Source organism: Falco peregrinus, chromosome W (assembly GCF_023634155.1).
Source record: "Falco peregrinus isolate bFalPer1 chromosome W, bFalPer1.pri, whole genome shotgun sequence".
Taxonomy (NCBI): domain Eukaryota; kingdom Metazoa; phylum Chordata; class Aves; order Falconiformes; family Falconidae; genus Falco; species Falco peregrinus.
The window spans coordinates 5,076,141-5,102,852 of NC_073743.1; positions in this window are offsets into that span (position 1 = coordinate 5,076,141).

The window sequence follows — 26,712 nt, forward strand, 5'->3', positions numbered from 1 at the left end:
CTCCTCTGGGGAGAGACTCCTCCGCTCCCCCTCATTCCTCGCTTACTGGGAGCAAGGGGGCAGAGGGGCTCCAATCATTAAGCAGATGGTCTTCTTCCGAATGCCCATCCCTTTTGCACTGTGCACACTGATTATCACCCAACCGAGGGCTGGGCCGGAGTCCCCCTCTCGGGGCTCTGCCCCATCCTCAGGCCCTTGCCCTCACCCTACTATTTTACTCTGATACCGCCAACAAGCAACAATTTACTCTTCCCTTTTGACTCTCTCTATGACGATATGCAATCCAAGCAACATCCAACAGCTTTCCCCTATCTCAAGCAATCACTTCCTTGTAACTTTTGTAATTTTCTTCTAATACCATCCCAGGATTGGCCCACCAGTAGAGGGGCTAATTGATCTCATCCCTCTTAAGATTCAGGGTCAACACTTGTAGAGTTGCGGGCTACCTCCTTCATTCTGTTCTGCAGATCTGTGGGGGGCTCTTGGCTATCGTGCCTACCCTCGTACCATTCAGACATGGTTATTGCCTTAGCCACAGCACTTTGAATGCCAAATATAATCCCTTTCTGATACCGAGTCCAAAGCTGCCTGGGTCCGTTAACATGCAGGTCCCAGTTTGGACCAACAGAGGGGAAATGATGCTCCACAGTTCCTGTTTTAACCTCAGCTTCCACATGTATTCTAGCGGCTTGACAAATCATCTCCTTCTCACTACTATCAAACAAAACCTGCAGTATTGCCTCTATATCCTTACACTCTGGATCCTGTGTTTTAACCATCATTATTTCAAAAACACCAGCCGCCTTCTCAGGGTCGTCTCGGTAATTTCCTGCGGTTGCTTTGCAATTCTTCAACTCTGTTATTGAAAACGGGACCCTCACCGTAATGGGTCCTTCATTTCCCACAGCCTGGCGCAGGGGAGCCTGTATCACTTCCCCTGGTTTGGCCTGCTCCCACCCTACGGCTGGGCTAAAACCTTCTGCCCCACTAAATCGCTCTCCCTCTTCACAGCCACTTTCCCTGCCACCAGCCTTGTCAGCTCAACTGCCACCACTTTCTCTTACCCTGCTCACATCACTAATATCAGCGTCAGAACTCACTCCCCGTCTCTGCTGGGCTCCAACCATTAACTCTAAACCGTCATCTCTAAACCTCCTTCTTTCTTGTAGTCATTACAATTTTAAACACCTCTGTCTGATACTACAAGCAGAGCAGACCCTTTTCAACAACCTCTTCTTATCCTTTTCCAAAGCCAAGGAAAAGGATCTCAGGGAGGTAAATTTATACCACACTGGTTTTGCCATTCAGAATGGGTCTTTACAGCGGAAAAAAAGATCAGCATATCAAACTCTGTCCCTTTTCCTTTCTTGCCTTCAAAACAACATCAGCCGTAACATCATACAATAATGCAAACTGCCATTTTCCCCCATCACCCAGTTTATACAGAGACCACCCCTGAGTACAGTATTGCACTAGGTTGCTTTTAGTTACGTTTCCCTCAGAACTACCCCTTAATTCTTCCCAGTGTCCCAAAACACATCCCAGTGGAGACTGCTGGAAAATACCACGGCCGTGTACACTGACCAGGGCCCACTTTCTTTTAGCATCCTGAACGTTTTATCATATACATGTATAGAAGTATTTTCAGTGTTCAGAGTGCACTCTACTAGACACACACACACACACACACACCATTAATATACTTGAGTATGTCAGGCAGAAATTTTACCAGACACATTGTTTCCAGGAGAGCCCTCAATACCCCAACCCAGCGGGGCTTTTGCCTCTGCTTAGGGGCAGGTATCCCAGACCACAAGGAATGCCTGACATCTTACCGGGGGAACGTTGCTTTGGAGTCGTTGGTCCGGGAATCAGAGGTCTTCCCCAAGAGTCCCTCAGTGCCGGCTGGAATTGCTGCGATTCACAGCTCCACCGACGCTCAATAGCAGAGTCTCACCTGGGTCACCAGAAAATGATCCCGTAAAGGCGGTCACGGTGAAAAACCCTCTCAGACCTGATGTGAAGTTTCAGAAGGCCGGCATTCTTTATGACAGTGCTGGGAGCACGGGGGAGTGTCACCTCTGAGCACGCTCACCAAGTTACTCGAGGGTACGCATCACATACAGCAGAGTACTTGCACGCTCATACTGCATCACACACGCACACTCTACCGACTTGTTTCCTCCTGTGGCCAGAACTTCCCCACTCAGAGGCTTTTTTGTGCATCACTCAAGAGAATGAAGTTCTTTTCCCCATCCGCTCTTTGTTCCGTGCCCTTCCCAAGGCTGACTCCCCAGATCAGACATCCCTTTGTTCATCACTTCTAACAACTTTAGAGGGGTAGCTTAGCTAAACTTTGTGCCTAGCTTTCATTCACATAGAGCCAAACACGACATTAGAGCTTGGAAACTGGGGAGTTTAGACATCTGGCCCCGTTGCTGAGCCAGCAACCTTCCCTGAACAGATTCCTTGGACAGAAAGGTATATGCAGTGCTGTCTATACAGTGCCATCAAAACCTTCCCCTACATACCATGGCTGTCCCTAAAATCCTTCCATCGAGCACCCCAGTCATGCCTAAAAGCCTCCCCATTGCCCCCATCCCGTTCCCAATTTCTTCCCTCAAACCACCCCCCACCCCACACCCCAGTTCGTTTCTAAAATCCTCCCCCGTGCCTCTCGGACTGTCCCCAAACTATTTCCCCTGTGCCCCCAACCCCAGCAGTCCATCTATACAATCCTTCCCTCATCCCCCTCCTTTGCCCCCACAACCTTCCCCCTGTACCCCCATCCCACCCTGAGAACCTTCCTCAACACCCCAACCACCCCCCTCCGTCGGGCCCTGCAGTGATTCCACTTGCTCCCAGCCTGGCCCTAACATCCTTCCCCTCACTCCCGTCCTGTCCCTAAAGCCCTTCCCCCCAGACCCTCATGGCCATTCCTAGACTCCTTTCCCCCGACCCCACACTTTCTCCCGTCACTATTTCTCCCCAGCCCCTGCCGGTCATGCCCTACACTCCTTCCCACAGCCCCCCCCTCCACTCTGTCCCTAAAATCATTGCCCTGCCCCCCGGCAGCCCCTAAAACCCTCCCTGGAACCCCCCTCTCACTACCTACAGGCCTCCCCCGACCCCCTCGGTCCGTCCCTAAATCCATCCCCCCCGCCCCCACAGCCCAGCTAGAGACTCCTTCCCCCCGCCCCCCGGTCCGTCACTGAAATCTCTCCCCCGGCCCCACGGTCTGTCCCCAACAGCCCCCCCGGCCCCAGCAGGCTGGCTCTTTACCATCCCGGTGGGAAAGGCGCTCAGGTTCTGCCAAGCATCTCTGCAGCTGCTGCTGTTTGAGGTCACCCTCAGGGGGAGAGGAGGACAGGACAGCCAGTGCCACCAGGGCTCAGCTGCTGGGAGCCCCAGCTTGTGTGGCATCGGGTGGGCCTCCCGCCACGGCCCAGCACAGCCTGCAGGTCCCCTCTGTCGAAAAGTCACCTCCTCTGGGCCATGGCCGCTCTGACAGGGCTCTTCCCAAAGCAGCCAACTCTGTTCCTCATGCCTACCGTCAGGCACAGGGGACGCTCACCTGAGAGCAGCTCCTGGCTGCACTGTGAGAGGGGGGCGAGGCCCGGCAGGAGGCCTCATAGCCCTGGGCACAGGATCCCTCTGAATTCAGCTGTTCCATTGCCTCAGGCAGCCAACACAGAAAATGGTGCCGCAAGGCATGCGGTGCCACGGTTTGAAACTCCAGTGCCAAGCGAGAAGGGCGGAAACCGTCAGCCCGCTTGGTCCTTGATGTCAGAAAGAGCTTCCTTGCCTGGTTTCTTACACGTTGCAACTCTCAGCTACACCGCATGCTTGAGGTTTTTCTAGGCTTCTCTCAGGGAAGGAAAAACATGCCCAACTGCATGCATGCGTGTAATCACTACAGCGTTTTGAAGTTTAAACTGTGAAAAATTACATTTCAAAAGAGAATCAAAATTACACCCATTACCACCCAAGGTTCATGCCAGATGTTCTCCATAAAGGAGGACAGAGAAAGGTGTGGCTGTATTGCTCACAGAACGCTAGAATCATTTCAGCTAGCAGGCACCCTGCAAAGTCTCCCATGCCTCCTCACGTTCTAAACAGCCACAGTGAAGGAAAGGCTCCACGGAAGGAAAATCCTTTTCTCATCACAGCTAGGGATGCCGCTGAGGCACTTCCTGGATCCCAGTGTTACAGAAAGAAGTTTGAAGCACTCTCCTCCAGAACTGATTCTCTTCTAAGAACAACCAAAGGTCAGGGAAATGCACAAGTGGGAAGACGCCTGAGACAAAGACATAAATGCACATACACGTAACAGTTTACTATGAGGTTTGCTTCTTCAGGAAGCAATGTTCAAGTATCCTCATCAGTCTTCCTCCACGTCTTTATCCAATCTTCCCTACTTTTGTTTCAAACATCTGTAAAAACCTATTTCAGTTTATTCTGAGAGATTTGTTGTGCACCTCATTTCGTTCGTAGCACGGTCCTGCTGCCCTGCTAATATGTCAAAATGTCAAGAACCAACTCAGACGGAGCCCCCAAACATCTGGCCAACAGCTAGACCACCTAAGGTCTGGCTTTTCTCACCAAAACAGCTACTCTCAGGACCAGGTCTTAAAAATGGAGGGCTTTAAAAACAAGTGGCCCATGTAGGTGCTCCCACGCCCCCCTGCAATGGGCAGGTTCCTCGTGAGACCAAGGTGCTGCGGGGTGGTGCAGTGCAAGCATTAGTTAAACCAGACCAAGTTTACGATGCAAAAGAAATGGTCAAAGTCCTCGGTTTGAATGGCAGAGAGGCACCTGGAAGTCAGCTAGAGAGGCAAGTTCCAGCCAGACTGCCGGCTTGCTGCCAGCACCAGCCCAGGGCTCTCCCGAGCAAGTGCCAGGACACCCTGAGGACAGAGGGTGACTCAAATAACAGGCCCACGGAGCAAGGGCAGCAGAGGCCCCAGCTGGTCAGCAGCTGGAGCGCCAGAGGCACAGGCAGAGGCCCAAGGCGTGGGCTCTGCTTGGCATGGAGAAGAAGGAGCACAGGGGCTCTCCAGCTCTGCCTGCCGGCATGGCCCTTGCCTGCACACGCCTTTCTCCCAGGATGGACCAGGCACAGACAACCACTGGGGGAACGTGCTCAGCTTTTATTGCTCTCAGAATGTGTCCAGGTGGAGCAGAGTCTGGCAGCACAATGTCCTCACGGCAGCTGAACATGTTGGGCGCCGTCCATGCACCCATGCCTCGCGTGCCTCCCTGTGCCACACGCTCTGGGTACCACACAGGATCAGGGCCAGCTGCCATCTCTGGGGACCCCTTTGCCAGCACGGCACTGCTACTCTTGCTGTGGCCTGATGCAAGTAGAGTAGAAAGCCTTGCGCAGAGCCTTGAGTGCCCTGCGGAAGAGGGAGGGCCGTCGCCGTCGAGCTGGGGCATGCGGGAGGGCAGCCATGCCTGTGGAAGGAAGACAAGGGTAGGCAGGGGGCTGGGCAGGTACCGGGCAAGATCCTGCCTGCTCCCTGTCACCGAGAGCTTTCCCCAGGGAGTGGTGGCCAGGGAACGGCCAGCCCTCATGCACGCAGTCCTTCTGCTTTGGCCTGGGTGCATGGTGCTGGGACGGCTGGGCTAAGCCTTCCCTTGCTGGGCCAGCGCTACACTCGGGGATGTACCTGGGTCATCCTCGGGCTCATCCCTGGGCTTGGAGCAGGGCCACGTGTTATCGCTCTGCTCAGGGGCTGGCTGCCCCTCCTGGAAACCAGCATGGAGGTCCTGGAACATCTCCAGGAATGGGGGGTTGGCCATAACGCTGTGGATGGCAATGTCTTCCCCTTGGCACAGCTCTTTGCCATTGTCGTCTTCCCGCTTGTCCTCTATGGCAGAGTGCCCTGGCTGCTCCTATAAAAACATTAACAGCCAAAGGAGATCTAAGCATCCGTTATTGGGTACCGGGGGAAACACAGGCGCTTAGGGACATGCTTTAGTGGTAGGCTATGCAGTGCCATGTGTCAGGTTGGTTAGGTTTACGGTCCCTGCAGCCAGAGGAGGGCTGTGCGTCACCTCTGTGCTGGGAGGCCACTTGCATGGGGAGAAGAAGAGCACCAGCAGGGGATGGAGGGTATGTCAGCGGGCTGACATGGACAGCACCAGCCATCTCCCTGCCGCACACACCCTGGACACTATACGTGTCCAAAGTAACTTGTGATGGTCCGTGACGGACACGCACTCCAGGCTCACCTGGTGCCAAGACTCTGCAGACAAGGTAGAATCCATGTAATCTCTTTTGTCTTCCCCTGATGGGTCAAGGTGGGGTATGGCAGCATCATCCAGAGAGATCTGAAAAAGCAGTGAGGCCAGATCTTCCTCCTGCGCTGCTGGGGAGAAAATGCCTGTGCTGGCCTCTCCTTGATGGTCTCCAGACACGGCAGAAGCCATGTAGTCTCCATCCTCGTATTCCTCTTGCACGAGGGAGGCTGAGTTGGGCTCTCCCTGATGCTCTCCAGACAAGGAAGACTCGCTGTCCTGAGGTGCCGCAGGTTTTGTTGCGACCATCACCACGTTCGTGTTTTGTGCACTGCTCAGCCGGCAGGGCCCATCCTGGGGAACAGCGTGGGGGTCCTGGTAGAACTCCAGGAATGAGGGGTTGACCCAGATGCTGTGGATGATGATGTTCTTATCTTGGGACAGCTCTTTATCATTGTCATCTTCCCAATTGTCCTCCTCAGACATGAAAACTGGCGCGTCCTATAAAAACATTAACAGCCAAAGGAGATCTAAGCATCCGTTATTGGGTACCGGGGGAAACACAGGCGCTTAGGGACATGCTTTAGTGGTAGGCTATGCAGTGCCATGTGTCAGGTTGGTTAGGTTTACGGTCCCTGCAGCCAGAGGAGGGCTGTGCGTCACCTCTGTGCTGGGAGGCCACTTGCAAGGGGAGAAGAAGAGCACCAGCAGGGGATGGAGGGTATGTCAGCGGGCTGACACGGACAGCACCAGCCATCTCCCTGCCGCACACACCCTGGACACTATACGTGTCCAAAGTAACTTGTGATGGTCCGTGACGGACACGCACTCCAGGCTCACCTGGTGCCAAGACTCTGCAGACAAGGTAGAATCCATGTAATCTCTTTTGTCTTCCCCTGATGGGTCAAGGTGGGGTATGGCAGCATCATCCAGAGAGATCTGAAAAAGCAGTGAGGCCAGATCTTCCTCCTGCGCTGCTGGGGAGAAAATGCCTGTGCTGGCCTCTTCTTGATGGTCTCCAGACACGGCAGAAGCCATGTAGTCTCCATCCTCGTATTCCTCTTGCACGAGGGAGGCTGAGTTGGGCTCTCCCTGATGCTCTCCAGACAAGGAAGACTCGCTGTCCTGAGGTGCCGCAGGTTTTGTTGCGACCATCACCACGTTCGTGTTTTGTGCACTGCTCAGCCGGCAGGGCCCATCCTGGGGAACAGCGTGGGGGTCCTGGTAGAACTCCAGGAATGAGGGGTTGACCCAGATGCTGTGGATGATGATGTTCTTATCTTGGGACAGCTCTTTATCATTGTCATCTTCCCAATTGTCCTCCTCAGACATGAAAACTGGCGCGTCCTATAAAAACATTAACAGCCAAAGGAGATCTGAGCATCCGTTATTGGGTACCGGGGGAAACACAGGCGCTTAGGGACATGCTTTAGTGGTAGACTATGCAGTGCCATGTGTCAGGTTGGTTAGGTTTACGGTCCCTGCAGCCAGAGGAGGGCTGTGCGTCACCTCTGTGCTGGGAGGCCACTTGCAAGGGGAGAAGAAGAGCACCAGCAGGCGATGGAGGGTATGTCAGCGGGCTGACACGGACAGCACCAGCCATCTCCCTGCCGCACACACCCTGGACACTATACGTGTCCAAAGTAACTTGTGATGGTCCGTGACGGACACGCACTCCAGGCTCACCTGGTGCCAAGACTCTGCAGACAAGGTAGAATCCATGTAATCTCTTTTGTCTTCCCCTGATGGGTCAAGGTGGGGTATGGCAGCATCATCCAGAGAGATCTGAAAAAGCAGTGAGGCCAGATCTTCCTCCTGCGCTGCTGGGGAGAAAATGCCTGTGCTGGCCTCTCCTTGATGGTCTCCAGACACGGCAGAAGCCATGTAGTCTCCATCCTCGTATTCCTCTTGCACGAGGGAGGCTGAGTTGGGCTCTCCCTGATGCTCTCCAGACAAGGAAGACTCGCTGTCCTGAGGTGCCGCAGGTTTTGTTGCGACCATCACCACGTTCGTGTTTTGTGCACTGCTCAGCCGGCAGGGCCCATCCTGGGGAACAGCGTGGGGGTCCTGGTAGAACTCCAGGAATGAGGGGTTGACCCAGTTGCTGTCAACGGTGATGTTCTCTTCTTGGCGCAGCTCATTGTCATCTTCCCAGTCTTTTTCCTTTGGCAGGGACCCTGGGTTGTTCTGTGGCCTTGCTGCCCTTACCCAGTTCTTCTTGGGGACACAAGCTGCTGCACTTGCATGACTGCCTGTCCTGCTGTGCTGGGCTTCCCGATCCTGAGTCTTCACTGACGGGATGGCCACATGCTCTTTAAGAGCTTTGTGCTGATCATGCAGTGATTTGCCTTTGCACTTGTCTTTGGTAAGTATCACCTGTGCTTTGAGATCGCGCTCTTCCACTTGTCCCTGGTGCCCTGAAGCCACATCCCTCCTGCCCAGGGAAGCTGGCACAGAAACCCTGCCCGCAGCACCAGTGCTTTTACATGCATGAGGATCAGGCACGTGCTGACCTTCAGGGGCCTGGCCACTGTGGGCCACCCGGACCTCCTCTGTTCTTGCCATCTTTGCCACACCCAGCCTGTGTTCCCGATGCCACTGTGCCGCTGTCTGCTGGCTGGGTCGTTGGCTCCCGGTGAAAACCTTGTCCAGGTCCTTACTCAAAAGGTACCTCTTTGTCTCCTCCACAGCTGTGGCATTGGCTGCAGGGCTGTGTGGGGCATGCCTCCTGCTCTGCACTCTGGTGGCTTTCCCCTGCTCACCGGGGATGCCCCAAGTAAATGGGACAAGCTCTCGGTGTCTGCTGGTTGCAGGGCTGCTGGCCTTTCCCCTGCCCTGGCCAGAAGCTGCAGAGGTTGCTGCTGGCAGAGGCGGGAGCTTGCAGCAAGTGCTGGCAGCTCCTGGTGCCCGAGCTGCGTGCACCTTCTGTGGTGCTGCTGCCTGCCTTGCTGGCAGACGGGCCGTCTCCTCCCGCCTCACCCTGATGGGGGGCATTGCCACCCTGCACGCTGGGCTGTCCGTCTGCAAGAGAAGGCGAGGAGAGAGGCTGAGTGACTGTGGCCCTTCGCCCGTGCACCCCTTGTCCCAGCCTGAAAAGCCCCTGTGCCGGCTCCCCTGCCAGCTCCCAGGGCAGCACTTGGCCACACAGGGAGTTGCCGCTCGGCTCCCAGAGCTGGCTGGGGAGCGCCCTGCTCCGGCCATGGCCCACAGCGACTCCTGGGAGCATCCCTGGCATGCCCGGGCAGCCTGCAGGCATGGCTTAGGGGGCTCAGCTTGCTATGTGACCGGGCCCTCCCGTCCCCTCCTGCAGCTCCCGCCTGCCTGTCGGCATCTCCTGGACATGGGAAGATGTTTGTCCCGGTCTCCCTCGGGCTCCCTACCTGTGCGCGTCGGCTCCCAGCGGCCTGCGAGCTCTGTGGGCAGGGGAGTCGTCGCAGCCTGTTCCCATGGGGGGACGAAGCCTGTCCCTGGCTGTCCTGCGGCGCTGCCAGCGGCTGCCTGTGGCCCATCTGCGGGCAGAAGGAGGAGTCAAGGAATGGAGGCAGCTGCCTTGGCACAGTGGCCCCCACAGTGGCGGCAAGGCCGGCCCTGGCACCAAGGCAGCTCCGCGTGGCCCCGTCCCACCACCGGCCTCCCCCTCCTGCCCCGTCCCTCACCTGGTGCCGGTTTTGCAGGCCCGGCAGCCTGCTGTTGGGCTGGGGGTGGGCGTTTGCCTCCTCACCCATGGGTATCTTCGGCAGAGGACCGGCCATGGTCACCCAGGGGAGATGCTGCCTCCTGAGGGAGTGGCTCTCCTGGGAGTGGGCACCCCAGGGCTCTGGCTCCTTAAATACCCACGGGGTCACCGTGGGGGCCCGCATCACAATGACCTCTGGGCATGGTGCGCTGCCTGCATCACAAAGCCCTGGCGGATGCTGCGGAGCCTGGCGGCGACTGGCTGGAACCGGCTGTGCCCCCACCGGCGTGGGGCAGCCCCTGCTTGCCCCTCACAGAGGCCCCAGCAGGCCCGAGCCCGCACCTCCCCCATCCCCCCGGTGCCAGCAGCCTCCGCAGAGCTCAGTCCTGTGTGCGTGCAGCAGCTCCGGGTGCCACCGCCCTGGGCCTTGTCCCCAGGCATGGCTCCCACACAGGGCGCCCAGGCCTGGGGACGCTCCGGTGCCCGTCTACAGAAACGCAGGGGAGGCCCGCCGGCCCGTGCCCAGAGGGCACTGGCCACGCTGAGCTGCTCCCGGCAGTCGCCATGGGCCGCGGGGTGACCAGCCCTCTCCCCAGCCGGCTCTGGGAGGTCCCTCCCAGGCTGCTCTTCTTCAGTGGCTTTCCTCCAGAGGTGGAGCGTGCAAGGGCTCACACCCACAGCCAGGACGAGGGAGCAGGGCTGCCTCCCTGGGGCTGACGCTCTGTGCTCCCTTTCGAGCTGGAATGAAAAGAAAAGCTGCCTTTGTTCCCAGTTACAACACAGAGAAACCCCTGTGTCTCATGCACATGCCTGCACCTTTTCTGACAGAAAATGGCTTTGGGGCGCAATGGAAACTCCTGGGGAGAACAAAAAAACCCCATTAAAATAAACGCTGCTCAGCTGATGTTGGAGACCTTGATATTAGGCACCTAGACTTGTTCTCCTCCATGCAGTTGTCACTCCTGCACCAGGAATTGCTTGCCAGTGGGTGAATCTGACAGCAGCAGCTCCCAGGCAGAGCTGGGAGCAGCCCCTGGGGACATCTTTAGGCTTTACAGCAATGTTTGCTGCCCCAGCACGGGTCCCCTGCCCCCTGCAGAGACCAGGACTTTCCCAGTCCCACCAACAGCTTTGGCCTCCAGGCTGGAGAACCCTGTCCCAGGCTCAGGCACCGCTGCCTCCAGGCTCTCCTACCTCATCCTCGGGCAATAAGGCAACTCTCTTCCTTCTACAGAACAAGACTCAAAGCTTAAGGGGAGGAGGAAATGCCTATTTCCTCCCTAATGCAGGTTTCCCCCAGGCCTAGAGGTTGCTGCTGTCTTCTGCTCGGCTGGGAGAGGGGTTGGAGCCTTTCTCCACCTCTCCCTGACTGCCTCTCTCCTGGGCTGGGCTGGAGGGTGGAGAGTCCAAGTGCCTCCAGTGCTGAGTGCCTGCCAAGGAGCAGACGCTCTCAGCAAAGCAGATGGCAACCACAGGTGCTGTTTCCCAGAGGACCTCTTGAAAGGAGCCTGCAGCAGGACCTGGCAGCCTGGAGACCCAGCACTGCATGCCTGTCATCACGGCTGATTTTGCCGCTTGCATCCTGCTGCCAGTCTCTCCCTCAGGAGCATGAGCAGGCAAACCCCTGCCCTGCAGCCAGGTGTCTGTCCTGCTCCCCCGCTCTGGAGACCTGCCGCCCTGGGTGCCCCGAAGGAGAGGGTCGCTGCTGCTCTCAGAGGTGTCAATTGCTGCCCGTACCTGGGGTTGCTGTCGGTCCTTCCCCGCAGACCAGGCTCCCCACGCCGCCCACTCTGCCTTTGCTTGCCTGAGCTGCTCTTGCCACTTGGGCCTCACTTGCTCCCACTCTGCAGGCAGCTGCCAGACCTCCTGGAGGGGATGGCAAGGCAGCAGAAGGCAGGCTTAGTCTCAGCTCCTAGAACGGGTGTCCTCCGGGTCTGACCCGTGTTGCCGCCCCTTGCCTCAGCTGGTCGGTTGGCAGGGCTTTGCCCCTAACAGATCGGGGGCTCTGGGGTCATTCTAGGCTCCTGGCAAACACAGCTGCGAACAAAGACCTCCACTGTGAACAGCAGAGAAAGGACTTGGGCATCTCCCATAGCCCCTGGGCCAGGAGAAAGTGTTTTGTCACAACCCAGGGGGCAAGGAAGATCTGAAGGAGGTGACAGACAGCTAGCTGACAAGGAGCGCGTGTCCAGGGGTCCTTTCGGGCTGGCTCTCTGCACAAAGAGGCTTCTGCCGAGTCCCCAGCAGCACGGTAGCTACAGCAAGGCAGGTACCTGCAGCGCTTTCTGGCAGTCGTCTGAGGATGGGAGTGTAGAGGTGGGTTTGGCTGGAGAAGCCGGCTCCTGCCTGCCTGCCTCCTTCATCCTGGGGGAGCTGCCTGGACGTGGGGGGAGCGCACTGCAAAGAGGCACCAGGAGCAGTCGGCATGAGCACGGGGCAGTTTGCTCTCCTCCCACTTTCGCCTGGTACCAAAGCTCCCCAGGCTGGCAGAAGCAGCACGTGAGGTGGGGCCATTTCTGCTGGCAGCGGGGAGCCTTTCCTGAGCCCCCTCAGATGGACGGGGGAGGACTGCACCTCAGCTCTTGCGTAAGGGAACCACAGGGACGTGGGGTGCACTCAGCACCCACCACCTTCCCAGTGAGGGGCCCACAACAGGGGAAACAAGCACATAAGAACCATGCGGCATGTGTCAGGGACCTTGCCACATCCCTGCGGCTGGAGTGTCCGGAGGGGATGTCTCTCCTCCATGGGTGCAGGATCCCTTTCATCCCTTCCCACCAGGGTCTCACCTCTCAGAAGTCTTCTTGCCCAAGTCTTTCTGTCTTGTGCCTGGCCCCTGACTTGGCAGTGCAGCAAGGGAAAGCTTCCTCCGTCTCTGCAGCAGCTTGCCAGGATGCGCCTCTGCACCTGGCAAAGGAGGAAACTCAGCAGAGCAGCCCCCTGGGGAGTGCCTTTTGACGGAGCTGTGGACACCCAGCGCGGGGCAGGGCCTCAGCTGGGCAGCGGAGACCTGTTCCCATACCTTGTCTGAGCCTGGACTTTGCTGCAGCCTTCTTGGCTCAGGCGGACAAAGCCTTGGCCACTGCTCTGCTGACCACCGTACAGCGAAACCTGGGCAGTAAATGATGACACAGGCTTGAAGAAGGGTGACCCCTACCCTCTTGCAGCTTCCCAGCACTAATCCTCACGACTCTCGTGTGAGGCATGGCACCCCTTTTCCTTGTGGCCATGCAGCCATGCATGGGTTTTATTAGCAACCTCCCCCCAACACCAGACGATGTAGCTTAAAGTCCTCCCTGTGTGCAGCTGGCTCTCTCTGACAGGAGTGACGGGCAGGCTGGGCACGAGAAACGCAATGACACTGCCCGGCCACTCCAGGAGAACACACGTGTAACCCCAACTCATCGTAAGTTAACCAGAAACCACCCCCTTCAGGTCAGGCCCCCTCCCAGACTCAACGTGCAATGCCAAGCCCCGGCAAGGCGCACTCCTGATCAGGAGCTGGGAATCCGCCCGCTCGGTCAGTCGAGGGCTGCAGAGGAAACGCACTCGCCTGGGGAAGGCGTGGGCAGGAGCAGCCTGCATCCCCCGAGTGCTGGTCGCTCCACCGGAGACAGCTGCACCGGGCATCCACAGCCTCTGTAAAGTGACACAGAGCTGCTAGAAGGTTTCCAAGGCACCTTGCTCTTGGCTCCCAAAGGAAGCAGACCCGTCTCCTGCTCCAAAAGGAAGCCGCTTCTCCAAACCCCTCCTCCAAATCTTCCTCCATGAACATGAGCCCTTGCTCTGCTCTGGAGAAGCTGCACAGCAAACACTGAGACTGCGCAGTAACACTGCCAGCCTTTCTGTAGGGCAAGAACTCAGAAGCTCAGAATAAAACTTCTTTTCCAATGGAGAAGTCAGTGTGGGCGAGCACGTGGAAAGGTGTCGGACTGGCCTGCCACGTGCAGGCTGCCCAACGGCCATCGCAGTTGCTCACCCTTCAAGAGGCTTCCCAAAGTCACTGCATCACCCTCAAAGCCTGAGCAAGTCACAGTGTTGAGCAGCGCAATCCAGCTGGCCTTGCCCTCCAGCCCTGTGACGCAGTCGCAATAGAACCGCATGCACAGGACGTTGTCGGTGAAGGACAGAACGCCAATGTCCTTGAAGGCGAAGGCGAGGCGCTGCCTGTTCCTCAGTTGGAAGGAGTGCAAGAGTATGGTCTCTTGCACACAGCTCTGCACCACGTGCCATGGGAAGGAAGTGACTCGTGATAGCCACCTGTAGTTCAGCGGCTCGATCTTGACATTGTCTGCAAGGAGGAGGAACATCGTCACTGGCAGAGCGGGCTGAATTTCCATGTAAAATTAGAAACAAAATGCCAGAGAAAAGGTCGTTTACGGAAACGGCTCTTGGGGAGTGGTTAGTTTGGGAGGAGCTCAAGCTGTCCGCCTAAATTTGGAGGGAATTCTCTCCGGAGAAATTCTGAAATCCTCATTTCCTGCGCCCTTTCTAAAGTGCAGAGAGCATGCACCCCGGTCCCAAACAGGGCGCGGGAAAGTGGAGGTTGGTCGTTGCCTTCTCACCAGGGATAACCTCTGTGAGGAACGCGAGTTCCCGCAGAGATAACTCAGCAATGTCCAGCTGGAAGACGGGTCTTCGAACCGCGTACATCTCTTCCTCACCTTGGAATCGCTCTTGGACCGTAGCAAAGGTCCCGAGTCCTGTGACCAGGACCCCCTGCCCAGGAAAACGACACAAAGGCTGACCACAGGGAAGAGCGAAACTCTATCACGTGCCAAATGCTTTCTCAGACTAGATCTGGGCATGCTTTCACTCCTGGTTGACCAAGAAGCAAGAGCAGGAGAGCTGCTGAGGGACTTCCCTGAGAGAGGCCCGCTGTGAATCCTCTGCGGAAGGAGCAGCAACGCTTCACCTTTCTCGGCCTTGGTCATCGGGCTGGGTGTGGGTGAGCTTTTCAGCGGCTGCAGGTCTCGGTCGCAGAGTGCAGCGAGGGTGAGGGCAGGCAGAGATCAGGCAGGAGAGGCTGTGCTCACTGAGGACATCCCTAGGGAAACAGGAACTCCCAGGGATGCCACTGGGCCATTAAGGACCCCCCTTTAACACAAGCCCTACCCCAGCGACAATGTAGAGGCATTAAGGACTCCTCCCGGAACACCAGGACCCCCACAGGACCAGAAACGCACAAGGGACATGCTGGGGACACAAGGACATTCCTGGGGACATCCCTGGGACATCAGGGACACCAGGACTGCCCCAGTGACACCACAAGGACATTAAGGACCCCCACAGGGATACCTTGCGACACAAGGACATATTGGGAGACACCACTGGGACATCATTAGAATAGCCTTTAGGACATCAGGACCTCTCCAGGGACACCCCTGTGACATTAGGAATTTCCCAGGAACCCCGCCCCGGGACATAACAGACTACCCACTCACCTCCCTGGGGACACCAGGACCACCCCCAGGGACACCCCACAACGCCCCAGGGACACACTGGGACACCAGGACACCAGAACACCCCCCCCACCCCCCTAGGGACACCATGAGGACATCAGGGACTCCCCTGGGGAACACCACTAGAACGTTAAGGACCCCCAGAAGGACATATTAGGTCACATGCACCCCCTGACAGACACCACCGGGACATCTAGAAAGGACTGGGGACATCAGGACCCTTCCAGGGATACCGCTGTGACATTAATGACCCCCACCAGGGACACACTGTGATACACAAGGACCCATTGACACACCACTGGGACATCTAGAATGGCCCGCGGATACCAGGACCACCCCAGCGACAACACTGGAACATTTAGGACCCCCCTGGAAACACACGACCTGCATCCAGGGAAACTGTAGGGGCATTAGGAACTCCCCCTGGGACACCAGGACCCCCACAGGACACACTGGGAAACCCGAATGCTTATAGGGCCACCTGAGAACACTAGGACATCCCTGGAGACATCCCTGGGACACCAGGGACACTCCCGGGGACATTAGGACCCTCCCAGGGACACCCTAGTGACATTAGGGACGTCTTGGAAGCAGAAGGACCCTCCGCAGAGCACTCCTGGGACATCAGGATCCCCCAAGGGGACCCTCCAGCAGGTCATTCTCAGTTATCACGCAGAAGCTCCCCCTCGATGGAAGTCTTAGCAGCAGGGCAACCCTCAGATCTGCACTGTCAAGGGAACGGAGCCCCAAAAACAGACCCCCCCATCCCAAAATGGGAGGACCCCCTCCCCACATGACACGTGACAGTTTAACATTATGCTAGGGGCCAACCAATGTCCTCCTTTTTCTTCTAGTGCCGTGACGGCCACGGGTGGTACATGGACGGTCACCTTCTGCCCCATGGTGAACTTAGGGGCCTCCTGCATCAGTAGCACAGGTGCTGCTCCTGCTTTAAGGCATCCAGGCCATCCTGAGCTCACCTCATCCAGCTCTTTGCAGGAGTAAGCTACAGCCCGCCCCTGAGGCCCTAAACAATGTGCCAGAACTCCAAAGGCAATGCCTTTTCCCTCACGCTTAAAAAGTGCACAGGTCTTTGTCACATCAGGTAATCCCCACGCGGGGGCCTCCACCAGAGCTCACTTTTTTTCAGACGCTTGAAAGTGGCTTTACCCTCCTCTGTCCCGCTAACAGACCCATGGCAGGAGGTTTTCAGGAGCTCGTACCGAGCTTTCACAAATAAAACACAATTGCCTCCCCAAAGCCGACACCATCCGACCACCCCGAGAAATCCTCGTAGTTCCTTGAGAGTTTGAGGCTCCGCGAGGCAGCAAATAGCCTCCTTCTGTTGGGATCCCAACTGTCTCTGGCCTTCCAGCACTTCAAACCCCAAACGTGGAAGTGACTCCTCGATAATTCCATATCCACTAATTCCCAAGACATTTAGAAGGCTTATCGTCAGGGAAAGACACAGCTCCCAAGTCCCTGCTGCGACCAGAATATCATCCTACGATCGCAGAACTCTTCCCTGATCATTTTCTGTTCTCCAAATGTCGAACTGCTTTGCCAACTGATTCCCAAAGATTGTCGGGATATTTTGAAAGCCTTGCGGTATAACCGCCTAAGTGTATTGCATTTTCCTTCCCGTTTCTGGGTTTGCGCATTCAAAAGCAAAAGGCTTCTGACTGTCAGTGCCCAGGGGAACACAGAAAAAGGCATCCTTCGCATCAAAAACTGTAGACCATCCCTGTTCCCCTGTAAGGGTGGTTTAGTATCTGTATGGATGTGCTACTACAGGATAAATACCTTGAGGTATGTGATTTGTTGCTCTTAAATCCTGCACCAATCGGCAATCTTGACCCTTGGCCTTTTTCACTGGCAAAACAGGGGTGCTGGATTTCGACGCACACCCCACGAACAGGTTGTACTTCAAGAATTTCTGAATTATCCGTACCGACCCATTCCTAGCTTCCAGCTTCAAGGCGATACTGTTTCATCCTCAGCAGGGATGATCCAGGCTTTAAGTCAATCCTCACAGGTTTTGACCTGTGGGATTTTCCAGGAACCTCTCCGGCTCGTACAATAGGAATCACAGCATCTCTGACCTCTGGGCGTATCTTTCTCCTTTCAAGGCAGCATAGCCTGTAATAACAAAGCTGCTGCCTCTACACAAACAGTTTCTGGAATGAAGATTTCTATTTCCTTGTTTTAAAATCAGATTTCTGCTTCCAATTTTTTGGAGTAGATCTCTCCCCAAACAATGCTTTTGGAGAATTTGGCTAATGTAAAAACTGATGAGTAACCCACCGTTTTCCCAGCTTCATTGCTAAGGGCTTCAAAAATGGCCAAGTTTCATGGGTCCCTGCCATACCAGCAATGCTTATATTCTTATTGCTTAGTTCCCCTCTAAAGCCTTCTGAACAGAGGAAGTAGCCCCAGGATCTACCCAAAGCTCAACTTCTTCACTTCCCAGCTCCGCTTTAACCAGAGGCTCCTCTGGGGAGAGACTCCTCCGCTCCCCCTCATTCCTCGCTTACTGGGAGCAAGGGGGCAGAGGGGCTCCAATCATTAAGCAGATGGTCTTCTTCCGAATGCCCATCCCTTTTGCACTGTGCACACTGATTATCACCCAACCGAGGGCTGGGCCGGAGTCCCCCTCTCGGGGCTCTGCCCCATCCTCAGGCCCTTGCCCTCACCCTACTATTTTACTCTGATACCGCCAACAAGCAACAATTTACTCTTCCCTTTTGACTCTCTCTATGACGATATGCAATCCAAGCAACATCCAACAGCTTTCCCCTATCTCAAGCAATCACTTCCTTGTAACTTTTGTAATTTTCTTCTAATACCATCCCAGGATTGGCCCACCAGTAGAGGGGCTAATTGATCTCATCCCTCTTAAGATTCAGGGTCAACACTTGTAGAGTTGCGGGCTACCTCCTTCATTCTGTTCTGCAGATCTGTGGGGGGCTCTTGGCTATCGTGCCTACCCTCGTACCATTCAGACATGGTTATTGCCTTAGCCACAGCACTTTGAATGCCAAATATAATCCCTTTCTGATACCGAGTCCAAAGCTGCCTGGGTCCGTTAACATGCAGGTCCCAGTTTGGACCAACAGAGGGGAAATGATGCTCCACAGTTCCTGTTTTAACCTCAGCTTCCACATGTATTCTAGCGGCTTGACAAATCATCTCCTTCTCACTACTATCAAACAAAACCTGCAGTATTGCCTCTATATCCTTACACTCTGGATCCTGTGTTTTAACCATCATTATTTCAAAAACACCAGCCGCCTTCTCAGGGTCATCTCGGTAATTTCCTGCGGTTGCTTTGCAATTCTTCAACTCTGTTATTGAAAACGGGACCCTCACCGTAATGGGTCCTTCATTTCCCACAGCCTGGCGCAGGGGAGCCTGTATCACTTCCCCTGGTTTGGCCTGCTCCCACCCTACGGCTGGGCTAAAACCTTCTGCCCCACTAAATCGCTCTCCCTCTTCACAGCCACTTTCCCTGCCACCAGCCTTGTCAGCTCAACTGCCACCACTTTCTCTTACCCTGCTCACATCACTAATATCAGCGTCAGAACTCACTCCCCGTCTCTGCTGGGCTCCAACCATTAACTCTAAACCGTCATCTCTAAACCTCCTTCTTTCTTGTAGTCATTACAATTTTAAACACCTCTGTCTGATACTACAAGCAGAGCAGACCCTTTTCAACAACCTCTTCTTATCCTTTTCCAAAGCCAAGGAAAAGGATCTCAGGGAGGTAAATTTATACCACACTGGTTTTGCCATTCAGAATGGGTCTTTACAGCGGAAAAAAAGATCAGCATATCAAACTCTGTCCCTTTTCCTTTCTTGCCTTCAAAACAACATCAGCCGTAACATCATACAATAATGCAAACTGCCATTTTCCCCCATCACCCAGTTTATACAGAGACCACCCCTGAGTACAGTATTGCACTAGGTTGCTTTTAGTTACGTTTCCCTCAGAACTACCCCTTAATTCTTCCCAGTGTCCCAAAACACATCCCAGTGGAGACTGCTGGAAAATACCACGGCCGTGTACACTGACCAGGGCCCACTTTCTTTTAGCATCCTGAACGTTTTATCATATACATGTATAGAAGTATTTTCAGTGTTCAGAGTGCACTCTACTAGACACACACACACACACACACACCATTAATATACTTGAGTATGTCAGGCAGAAATTTTACCAGACACATTGTTTCCAGGAGAGCCCTCAATACCCCAACCCAGCGGGGCTTTTGCCTCTGCTTAGGGGCAGGTATCCCAGACCACAAGGAATGCCTGACATCTTACCGGGGGAACGTTGCTTTGGAGTCGTTGGTCCGGGAATCAGAGGTCTTCCCCAAGAGTCCCTCAGTGCCGGCTGGAATTGCTGCGATTCACAGCTCCACCGACGCTCAATAGCAGAGTCTCACCTGGGTCACCAGAAAATGATCCCGTAAAGGCGGTCACGGTGAAAAACCCTCTCAGACCTGATGTGAAGTTTCAGAAGGCCGGCATTCTTTATGACAGTGCTGGGAGCACGGGGGAGTGTCACCTCTGAGCACGCTCACCAAGTTACTCGAGGGTACGCATCACATACAGCAGAGTACTTGCACGCTCATACTGCATCACACACGCACACTCTACCGACTTGTTTCCTCCTGTGGCCAGAACTTCCCCACTCAGAGGCTTTTTTGTGCATCACTCAAGAGAATGAAGTTCTTTTCCCCATCCGCTCTTTGTTCCGTGCCCTTCCCAAGGCTGACTCCCCAGATCAGACATCCCTTTGTTCATCACTTCTAACAACTTTAGAGGGGTAGCTTAGCTAAACTTTGTGCCTAGCTTTCATTCACATAGAGCCAAACACGACATTAGAGCTTGGAAACTGGGGAGTTTAGACATCTGGCCCCGTTGCTGAGCCAGCAACCTTCCCTGAACAGATTCCTTGGACAGAAAGGTATATGCAGTGCTATCTATACAGTGCCATCAAAACCTTCCCCTACATACCATGGCTGTCCCTAAAATCCTTCCATCGAGCACCCCAGTCATGCCTAAAAGCCTCCCCATTGCCCCCATCCCGTTCCCAATTTCTTCCCTCAAACCACCCCCCACCCCACACCCCAGTTCGTTTCTAAAATCCTCCCCCGTGCCTCTCGGACTGTCCCCAAACTATTTCCCCTGTGCCCCCAACCCCAGCAGTCCATCTATACAATCCTTCCCTCATCCCCCTCCTTTGCCCCCACAACCTTCCCCCTGTACCCCCATCCCACCCTGAGAACCTTCCTCAACACCCCAACCACCCCCCTCCGTCGGGCCCTGCAGTGATTCCACTTGCTCCCAGCCTGGCCCTAACATCCTTCCCCTCACTCCCGTCCTGTCCCTAAAGCCCTTCCCCCCAGACCCTCATGGCCATTCCTAGACTCCTTTCCCCCGACCCCACACTTTCTCCCGTCACTATTTCTCCCCAGCCCCTGCCGGTCATGCCCTACACTCCTTCCCACAGCCCCCCCCTCCACTCTGTCCCTAAAATCATTGCCCTGCCCCCCGGCAGCCCCTAAAACCCTCCCTGGAACCCCCCTCTCACTACCTACAGGCCTCCCCCGACCCCCTCGGTCCGTCCCTAAATCCATCCCCCCCGCCCCCACAGCCCAGCTAGAGACTCCTTCCCCCCGCCCCCCGGTCCGTCACTGAAATCTCTCCCCCGGCCCCACGGTCTGTCCCCAACAGCCCCCCTGGCCCCAGCAGGCTGGCTCTTTACCATCCCGGTGGGAAAGGCGCTCAGGTTCTGCCAAGCATCTCTGCAGCTGCTGCTGTTTGAGGTCACCCTCAGGGGGAGAGGAGGACAGGACAGCCAGTGCCACCAGGGCTCAGCTGCTGGGAGCCCCAGCTTGTGTGGCATCGGGTGGGCCTCCCGCCACGGCCCAGCACAGCCTGCAGGTCCCCTCTGTCGAAAAGTCACCTCCTCTGGGCCATGGCCGCTCTGACAGGGCTCTTCCCAAAGCAGCCAACTCTGTTCCTCATGCCTACCGTCAGGCACAGGGGACGCTCACCTGAGAGCAGCTCCTGGCTGCACTGTGAGAGGGGGGCGAGGCCCGGCAGGAGGCCTCATAGCCCTGGGCACAGGATCCCTCTGAATTCAGCTGTTCCATTGCCTCAGGCAGCCAACACAGAAAATGGTGCCGCAAGGCATGCGGTGCCACGGTTTGAAACTCCAGTGCCAAGCGAGAAGGGCGGAAACCGTCAGCCCGCTTGGTCCTTGATGTCAGAAAGAGCTTCCTTGCCTGGTTTCTTACACGTTGCAACTCTCAGCTACACCGCATGCTTGAGGTTTTTCTAGGCTTCTCTCAGGGAAGGAAAAACATGCCCAACTGCATGCATGCGTGTAATCACTACAGCGTTTTGAAGTTTAAACTGTGAAAAATTACATTTCAAAAGAGAATCAAAATTACACCCATTACCACCCAAGGTTCATGCCAGATGTTCTCCATAAAGGAGGACAGAGAAAGGTGTGGCTGTATTGCTCACAGAACGCTAGAATCATTTCAGCTAGCAGGCACCCTGCAAAGTCTCCCATGCCTCCTCACGTTCTAAACAGCCACAGTGAAGGAAAGGCTCCACGGAAGGAAAATCCTTTTCTCATCACAGCTAGGGATGCCGCTGAGGCACTTCCTGGATCCCAGTGTTACAGAAAGAAGTTTGAAGCACTCTCCTCCAGAACTGATTCTCTTCTAAGAACAACCAAAGGTCAGGGAAATGCACAAGTGGGAAGACGCCTGAGACAAAGACATAAATGCACATACACGTAACAGTTTACTATGAGGTTTGCTTCTTCAGGAAGCAATGTTCAAGTATCCTCATCAGTCTTCCTCCACGTCTTTATCCAATCTTCCCTACTTTTGTTTCAAACATCTGTAAAAACCTATTTCAGTTTATTCTGAGAGATTTGTTGTGCACCTCATTTCGTTCGTAGCACGGTCCTGCTGCCCTGCTAATATGTCAAAATGTCAAGAACCAACTCAGACGGAGCCCCCAAACATCTGGCCAACAGCTAGACCACCTAAGGTCTGGCTTTTCTCACCAAAACAGCTACTCTCAGGACCAGGTCTTAAAAATGGAGGGCTTTAAAAACAAGTGGCCCATGTAGGTGCTCCCACGCCCCCCTGCAATGGGCAGGTTCCTCGTGAGACCAAGGTGCTGCGGGGTGGTGCAGTGCAAGCATTAGTTAAACCAGACCAAGTTTACGATGCAAAAGAAATGGTCAAAGTCCTCGGTTTGAATGGCAGAGAGGCACCTGGAAGTCAGCTAGAGAGGCAAGTTCCAGCCAGACTGCCGGCTTGCTGCCAGCACCAGCCCAGGGCTCTCCCGAGCAAGTGCCAGGACACCCTGAGGACAGAGGGTGACTCAAATAACAGGCCCACGGAGCAAGGGCAGCAGAGGCCCCAGCTGGTCAGCAGCTGGAGCGCCAGAGGCACAGGCAGAGGCCCAAGGCGTGGGCTCTGCTTGGCATGGAGAAGAAGGAGCACAGGGGCTCTCCAGCTCTGCCTGCCGGCATGGCCCTTGCCTGCACACGCCTTTCTCCCAGAATGAACCAGGCACAGACAACCACTGGGGGAACGTGCTCAGCTTTTATTGCTCTCAGAATGTGTCCAGGTGGAGCAGAGTCTGGCAGCACAATGTCCTCACGGCAGCTGAACATGTTGGGCGCCGTCCATGCACCCATGCCTCGCGTGCCTCCCTGTGCCACACGCTCTGGGTACCACACAGGATCAGGGCCAGCTGCCATCTCTGGGGACCCCTTTGCCAGCACGGCACTGCTACTCTTGCTGTGGCCTGATGCAAGTAGAGTAGAAAGCCTTGCGCAGAGCCTTGAGTGCCCTGCGGAAGAGGGAGGGCCGTCGCCGTCGAGCTGGGGCATGCGGGAGGGCAGCCATGCCTGTGGAAGGAAGACAAGGGTAGGCAGGGGGCTGGGCAGGTACCGGGCAAGATCCTGCCTGCTCCCTGTCACCGAGAGCTTTCCCCAGGGAGTGGTGGCCAGGGAACGGCCAGCCCTCATGCACGCAGTCCTTCTGCTTTGGCCTGGGTGCACATTGCCGGGACGGCTGGGCTAAGCCTTCCCTTGCTGGGCCAGCGCTACACTCGGGGATGTACCTGGGTCATCCTCGGGCTCATCCCTGGGCTTGGAGCAGGGCCACGTGTTATCGCTCTGCTCAGGGGCTGGCTGCCCCTCCTGGAAACCAGCATGGAGGTCCTGGAACATCTCCAGGAATGGGGGGTTGGCCATAACGCTGTGGATGGCAATGTCTTCCCCTTGGCACAGCTCTTTGCCATTGTCGTCTTCCCGCTTGTCCTCTATGGCAGAGTGCCCTGGCTGCTCCTATAAAAACATTAACAGCCAAAGGAGATCTAAGCATCCGTTATTGGGTACCGGGGGAAACACAGGCGCTTAGGGACATGCTTTAGTGGTAGGCTATGCAGTGCCATGTGTCGGGTTGGTTAGGTTTACGGTCCCTGCAGCCAGAGGAGGGCTGTGCGTCACCTCTGTGCTGGGAGGCCACTTGCATGGGGAGAAGAAGAGCACCAGCAGGGGATGGAGGGTATGTCAGCGGGCTGACATGGACAGCACCAGCCATCTCCCTGCCGCACACACCCTGGACACTATACGTGTCCAAAGTAACTTGTGATGGTCCGTGACGGACACGCACTCCAGGCTCACCTGGTGCCAAGACTCTGCAGACAAGGTAGAATCCATGTAATCTCTTTTGTCTTCCCCTGATGGGTCAAGGTGGGGTATGGCAGCATCATCCAGAGAGATCTGAAAAAGCAGTGAGGCCAGATCTTCCTCCTGCGCTGCTGGGGAGAAAATGCCTGTGCTGGCCTCTCCTTGATGGTCTCCAGACACGGCAGAAGCCATGTAGTCTCCATCCTCGTATTCCTCTTGCACGAGGGAGGCTGAGTTGGGCTCTCCCTGATGCTCTCCAGACAAGGAAGACTCGCTGTCCTGAGGTGCCGCAGGTTTTGTTGCGACCATCACCACGTTCGTGTTTTGTGCACTGCTCAGCCGGCAGGGCCCATCCTGGGGAACAGCGTGGGGGTCCTGGTAGAACTCCAGGAATGAGGGGTTGACCCAGATGCTGTGGATGATGATGTTCTTATCTTGGGACAGCTCTTTATCATTGTCATCTTCCCAATTGTCCTCCTCAGACATGAAAACTGGCGCGTCCTATAAAAACATTAACAGCCAAAGGAGATCTAAGCATCCGTTATTGGGTACCGGGGGAAACACAGGCGCTTAGGGACATGCTTTAGTGGTAGACTATGCAGTGCCATGTGTCAGGTTGGTTAGGTTTACGGTCCCTGCAGCCAGAGGAGGGCTGTGCGTCACCTCTGTGCTGGGAGGCCACTTGCAAGGGGAGAAGAAGAGCACCAGCAGGGGATGGAGGGTATGTCAGCGGGCTGACACGGACAGCACCAGCCATCTCCCTGCCGCACACACCCTGGACACTATACGTGTCCAAAGTAACTTGTGATGGTCCGTGACGGACACGCACTCCAGGCTCACCTGGTGCCAAGACTCTGCAGACAAGGTAGAATCCATGTAATCTCTTTTGTCTTCCCCTGATGGGTCAAGGTGGGGTATGGCAGCATCATCCAGAGAGATCTGAAAAAGCAGTGAGGCCAGATCTTCCTCCTGCGCTGCTGGGGAGAAAATGCCTGTGCTGGCCTCTCCTTGATGGTCTCCAGACACGGCAGAAGCCATGTAGTCTCCATCCTCGTATTCCTCTTGCACGAGGGAGGCTGAGTTGGGCTCTCCCTGATGCTCTCCAGACAAGGAAGACTCGCTGTCCTGAGGTGCCGCAGGTTTTGTTGCGACCATCACCACGTTCGTGTTTTGTGCACTGCTCAGCCGGCAGGGCCCATCCTGGGGAACAGCGTGGGGGTCCTGGTAGAACTCCAGGAATGAGGGGTTGACCCAGATGCTGTGGATGATGATGTTCTTATCTTGGGACAGCTCTTTATCATTGTCATCTTCCCAATTGTCCTCCTCAGACATGAAAACTGGCGCGTCCTATAAAAACATTAACAGCCAAAGGAGATCTGAGCATCCGTTATTGGGTACCGGGGGAAACACAGGCGCTTAGGGACATGCTTTAGTGGTAGACTATGCAGTGCCATGTGTCAGGTTGGTTAGGTTTACGGTCCCTGCAGCCAGAGGAGGGCTGTGCGTCACCTCTGTGCTGGGAGGCCACTTGCAAGGGGAGAAGAAGAGCACCAGCAGGGGATGGAGGGTATGTCAGCGGGCTGACACGGACAGCACCAGCCATCTCCCTGCCGCACACACCCTGGACACTATACGTGTCCAAAGTAACTTGTGATGGTCCGTGACGGACACGCACTCCAGGCTCACCTGGTGCCAAGACTCTGCAGACAAGGTAGAATCCATGTAATCTCTTTTGTCTTCCCCTGATGGGTCAAGGTGGGGTATGGCAGCATCATCCAGAGAGATCTGAAAAAGCAGTGAGGCCAGATCTTCCTCCTGCGCTGCTGGGGAGAAAATGCCTGTGCTGGCCTCTCCTTGATGGTCTCCAGACACGGCAGAAGCCATGTAGTCTCCATCCTCGTATTCCTCTTGCACGAGGGAGGCTGAGTTGGGCTCTCCCTGATGCTCTCCAGACAAGGAAGACTCGCTGTCCTGAGGTGCCGCAGGTTTTGTTGCTACCATCACCACGTTCGTGTTTTGTGCACTGCTCAGCCGGCAGGGCCCATCCTGGGGAACAGCGTGGGGGTCCTGGTAGAACTCCAGGAATGAGGGGTTGACCCAGATGCTGTGGATGATGATGTTCTTATCTTGGGACAGCTCTTTATCATTGTCATCTTCCCAATTGTCCTCCTCAGACATGAAAACTGGCGCGTCCTATAAAAACATTAACAGCCAAAGGAGATCTGAGCATCCGTTATTGGGTACCGGGGGAAACACAGGCGCTTAGGGACATGCTTTAGTGGTAGACTATGCAGTGCCATGTGTCAGGTTGGTTAGGTTTACGGTCCCTGCAGCCAGAGGAGGGCTGTGCGTCACCTCTGTGCTGGGAGGCCACTTGCATGGGGAGAAGAAGAGCACCAGCAGGGGATGGAGGGTATGTCAGCGGGCTGACATGGACAGCACCAGCCATCTCCCTGCCGCACACACCCTGGACACTATACGTGTCCAAAGTAACTTGTGATGGTCCGTGACGGACACGCACTCCAGGCTCACCTGGTGCCAAGACTCTGCAGACAAGGTAGAATCCATGTAATCTCTTTTGTCTTCCCCTGATGGGTCAA